Source organism: Galeopterus variegatus, unplaced genomic scaffold (genome assembly GCF_000696425.1).
Source record: "Galeopterus variegatus unplaced genomic scaffold, G_variegatus-3.0.2 Scaffold642, whole genome shotgun sequence".
NCBI classification, from domain to species: domain Eukaryota; kingdom Metazoa; phylum Chordata; class Mammalia; order Dermoptera; family Cynocephalidae; genus Galeopterus; species Galeopterus variegatus.
The window spans coordinates 242,384-247,869 of record NW_007726753.1 but is presented as its reverse complement, the minus strand read 5'-3'; the positions used below and the strand labels follow the sequence as shown (position 1 = coordinate 247,869).

General features: G+C 37.8%; 1 pseudogene; it reads left to right on the top strand.

Moving 5' to 3' along the window:
• Positions 1 to 1,576: 1,576 nt before the first annotated feature.
• LOC103589042 lies at positions 1,577 to 2,381 on the top strand (annotated as a pseudogene).
• Positions 2,382 to 5,486: the final 3,105 nt, after the last annotated feature.

The window sequence follows — 5,486 nt, the reverse complement described above, 5'->3', positions numbered from 1 at the left end:
CTCATGCATAGGACACTGGGAGTGTTCTCCTTGCTTGCCTGCTTCCCTTGCTTGCCTTCTCCCATGGCAGAGGGAGCTGCCCTTGGCTCCTTGCCTAGGCACTGGGCATGCTATCTTGCCTGCTTCTGGGTGGAGGGAGCTGCCCTTGGATTCTGCCTTGGACCCCAGGCGACTACTTTATGTTGAACAGAGGGAGCTGCCCTTGGCTCCTTGCCTAGGCACTGGGCATGCTATCTTGCCTGCGTCTGGGTGGAGGGAGCTGCCCTTGGATTCTGCCTTGGACCCCAGGCGACTACTTTATGTTGATTTTTCACGTGAATTATTTTACTTAAATCACTATAGACCTATCAAGTAGGCACTACTTAGTATTACAGTCATTTAACAAATGAAGGAATTAGCCCCCCAAAATTCAACAACTGCTTGTCAAAACTGAGTGATTCTAAAACCTATGCTATTGCAACTGTCCATGCCATAAATTTATAGTACTCTAAATTTCAATATACCAGCTGTAGAGATGCTCACTCCTGCTTGAACACTCCTAGTGAAATGAAGCTCATTATTTTCTGAGGCTGTCTAGTCCCCTTTAAAATACTTCAACTCTGAGTTCACACTGAACTCATGTAGTTCCTTTTTACTCCACCCATGGCTTCTAGATATTTTATAGAAGAAGAATTAATCTAATCTTTCTTTTGTACAGCAAAGCTTTAGATATCTGAAGATAGCCATAATTATCCCACCCTATTCAACTTAAAAAGCTAACAGGTTCTTGTCTTCAAGTTTTGTTTGTCTTATATCTACCAACATGACTCATAGAATATTATTAATTAGCCAGTCAGCTTCATAAATAATCTTCTTTGAAAAACCTTCATCTCAATTTTAGTCTCCTGATAGAAAAATGCTGAGAAAATCAGAGTACTATAGATGCAACCAGTCTGGGGCAGAATAGAAAAGATTATCACATCTTTCCTGAAGGTGGGAAGCACAGTCAAGTTGTTAGGCTTTAACAATTCTATTTTTATCTTCCCTGATCATAGCTCAAGAAGTGTCAGCTCTCCTGGCTACATGACCCACCCCTTATACCAAATCACAGCAGATTTGGCCAGAGGTTGACACAATCTATGTGAAACCAACCCAATAGCTGGCCAATGAACACACAGTTGTTTTATGCTGAAGGTTATGAACTAAGATACAAATAAATGAAATTACTATGATCAAATGCAGAACTCTTTCTATCAGGTTATACAGCATCAAAGCCAGAGTTTGCTCTCATAGTACTCTGTTTATACCACTATCTTAATGCATATGAGCTTGCTCCATGCTTTCGTATTTTAAGAGGAAGGGTGGCACCTTCCTTATCTTTACATTTCTTATGTATATTCATGCCTCACACATAGGGTTGCTCAGTAAATGTTTATTGAACTCAACAAGTGTAAAATACCTATAATCCATCTGTAAGGGATTGAGAAGGACACTGTACATGGTTCAGGAATTTATAACTTAAGCTGATTATGAAGAATCTGGGCTTGACTCAGAAAAAAATGATAAAACATTGATAAACAGAGGTCCAGAGCCAAAAATGGAGGTGGTGATCAGACTCTCCTTAAGGCATGGGTTCCAGGCCACAACCCTTGGTGGATCCTGCCTGCAGGCCTTCCGAGGGGCCCAGAGAGCTGCAGTCGTCACAGTTTCCCCAATCTATCAATGGGACCCAGACAAGGCTGGAGACAAACCTCATATACAGATTAATGAGACTGATCTGAATACATGTTGCCCCATGTTATTGGATGCTTTAATCAAGATTAAGAATGAAATTGATTCTACCATGATCTTCTGTAGATCATTCAGAGAAGGTATCTGTGGCTCTTCTGCAATGAACATCAATAGAGGCAAGACTCTAGCTCACACCTGAAGGATTAGAACCAATCTCAATAAAGTCTCAAAAATCTACCCTCTTCTGCATATGCATGTGATAAAGGATCTTGTTGCTGATTTGAGAAACTTCTATGCACAGTACAAATCCATTGAACCTTATTTGATGAAAGATGAATTCCACCAAGGCAAGCCGCAGTATCTTCAGTCCACAGAAGATTGTGACAAACTATATGGGCTCTGCAAATGCATCCTCTGTGCCTGCTGTAGCAGCAGCTGCTCCAGCTCCTAATGGAACAGAGACAAATATCTGGGGCCTTCAGTTCTTATGCAGGCCTATCATGGATGACCAGCTTCACAGAGGAGTGTCTGGCCTAGCTGCCGGACCTGTTTTCTCTGTACCTCTGCCACTCCACCATGAAATACACAAAGACCTGTCCCAAGCAGACAAAGCTATTTCTGAAATCAAGAAAATGATGGCAACCTATAATGAGAAGAATGCTTTAGCTTAACTATTTCTATGCTAAACACGATTCATAACCAGCTCAGAGCTGAATATAATTTGCATTTAATTTGAGTTCCTTCAAAGGTCTTGATTTTTCATGACTGTAGCATGTATGATAAAAACCTTAAGAAATAAAGAAAAAAATATAATCTATGGATACAAATGAAAATAACTTGATCTTTGTACTGCCAGTTCCTTTCATTTGGCCTGACAGTTCCCCAAAACTCAATAAATTATTGTTGAATGAAGTGGATTTAATGATATGAAGAGGTTTTTATGTAATAAAATATATACAACAGGGAATGTGGATTATATATCTTAGTACAGCTTAGCCCTACTCTTCTTTATAACAAGTACTCAAGGAACATCCAGATGATTAAAGAATTTATATGATCTGTCATAAATGAAGATAGGGATGAACTGAGGAAAAATAAGGGTACTTAGTGTGTGCTTACTTTGGACCATGATGAATTGTGAAATAAAGCATGATAATTCTATACGAAGTTTCCTAAAAAGTAGGACAGACTGCAGTCTCTCTCACATGTTTTCATTCCTTCAGCAAACCAGATTATTTATACGTGTTCACCTGTGTCATGTGGGCTCAGGTCTTTAAATCATCTTACATGAGTTAGAGTGTCTTCTATATTCATTTAGCATATTGGGAGATTCCTTACCCTAATTTTCATCACGCTGCACTTTTGTTAGTTCAACATGTGTATTAAACAACTTTGTATGTTCTGGCTCGGAAAGTGGATTCTAATCAAAAAGTCAAAAGTCATAGTTCTGGCTTTTGTTTTAAATTATATTCCCCAGAAATCCAGCTCAGTGGAAACATGGAGTGGACTTAACACTTGTTCTTGGCCCCCGGTATTTTCTGACAATCCAATTACATGGACATTATAACAACAAAGAGTCAAGACACCCTCAAATTAAATACTTAAAATCAGGACTTGAAAAATAAATTAAGAATGTAACTTAAGATTTTTTCAAATATCTCTGAAATATCTATGAAACAGCAGTAGTCCATCGTCACATGTGCTAAATTTCAGGTCTCAGGTTTTAAAAGTTATTTTCACATGAAGAATACTTTGCATTTATAAGGCACATTCTAATTTGCTAAGCTTTTCCACACATGTTCCTGTTAAGTCATTATGCCCAATTTATCAGATAGACAAGGCATGTATTATAATCCCCCTTTTAAAAATAAGAATATTAAAAATGGGGTTCAGAGAGGTAGTGGTCTTTCAGTGTTCCACAGCTTATAAGTGGCAGAAATTACTCCATGTATGATTTTCTGGCTTCAAGTCCCATGTTCTTGTCCATTAGAACATATATGTCACTGATTGCTACTACCTGTCAAGTTTGGACACGTGGGAAGTCAAGAAGCCGGTTAAAGAACAATGAGTTGTATCAGCATGCAGAAACGAGCAAAGGTGGCCAGCTGTGTGATGAAGTTCAATTGCACCTTCCCAAAGTTCCTCTCTTAAGTTACTAAACACACAGCTATCACTCTTGGAGCCATGGGGAAGGCTGTGAGCTAAGGTAAGTTGTCCAGCATGATTTACTGAATGCAGGGATTTACTAAAAAGCACCTGCCAAAATTAATCTAACATAAATATGGAAATGTATTAAAAATTTAACTTTATGCAGGCAAGCTTTGACAAACATCACTGCAACAGGTTTTTGGACATGAGGGGAATGTGCATTTCATCGCTTTCACAGTCTTTCTTGTAGCCCCTTAAAACAAAGCATTGTGAATCGTTTATGAGTACAGTTTGTCCTGGTAGCCTCTGAAATTAGCTCACACATTAAAGCTTTCTTTAGGATGCTGAGCTCAGTTCTTCAAGGTTCTTGGCATTCATATCTCTACCCTCAAAAGACAGCACTTCAATTTTTCCCCATTTGGCACTGTCCTTCTTATTTCTCTTACATATCATTATTTCATCAAATGTATGTCCTCAATATGATTCCAATTTTGTTTTGTTTGTTGGGCCAGTGAACCTGAGTAAGCGAAGGCACGTGGCCAAGCATGTGGTAACAATAAAATCAACATTACAGTAGAAGAGCATTGAGAATCCTGTAGCCGTAAGGTAATATGGAATATATTTGCGTAGCTATAAAAAATATGTAATACTGTGTTTTCTTCTATAATAGATATGTTCTCTAAGTTGACAGAACTAGGTCAAAGATTTCTGATGAGAATCCTGTAGCCGTAAGGTAATATGGAATATATTTGCGTAGCTATAAAAAATATGTAATAGTGTGTTTTCTTCTATAATAGATATGTTCTCTAAGTTGACAGAACTAGGTCAAAGATTTCTGATATCATACTTTTAATACATTAGGGCAAGACAAAACAGCTTTTGTCATGATTTTAGTTTTGATTGACCATTGTTTTCTGGGATTCTTAGAATCACAGAACCCTGAAAACTACAAATACAATATATTCATTGGGTCACCAGTTTAAGAGAAGAGCAGACTACCTCTGCACTACTCATCTTCTTGTGTTTGTCAGGTTTTGTTTGCAGAGTTGGGGCCTTGGATAGAGCGTGGAAGAGTCTATGAAAGTATATTTTCCCCCGGATATTCATTCTAAATGTTCTTTTCCTTCACGATGGCACACTAACGCTTAGCACAGTTTTAGGTACCTAGTAGGTACCAAAATATATTTGGTGAATAGATGAACGAATAAGCCACTCTCAGTTTTCTCTCTTTACCCTATTGTAAACCACACTTCTTTCTTTGAGGTTTGTACTCACCTCTTATTTATAAATTGTGTTCTCTACATACTAATTTCTTAAATAAATTTGTCCTGTTTCAGTCCTTACTTATTAATCAGAAGATGCAGCTAAATAGTCTTCCCTAGGTTGTTTAAGCAAGTTTCTAACTTGATTAACTTGAATTTTTCCCTAGCTTAATGACTTCAGAATACAAAGTTTATAATTAGGCTCACTTTTTTCATTTCCAGTTCCACATAACTTATTTTCTTTAGTTTTCAGTAAACATGTATGATGAGCACCTGTTAGGAAACATAAGGGAATATATTTTCCATTAAGAAGTAAGCCTTATTGTTTTGGGGTTTGTTGTTTTTTCCTTAAGAAAGCCAATTCCT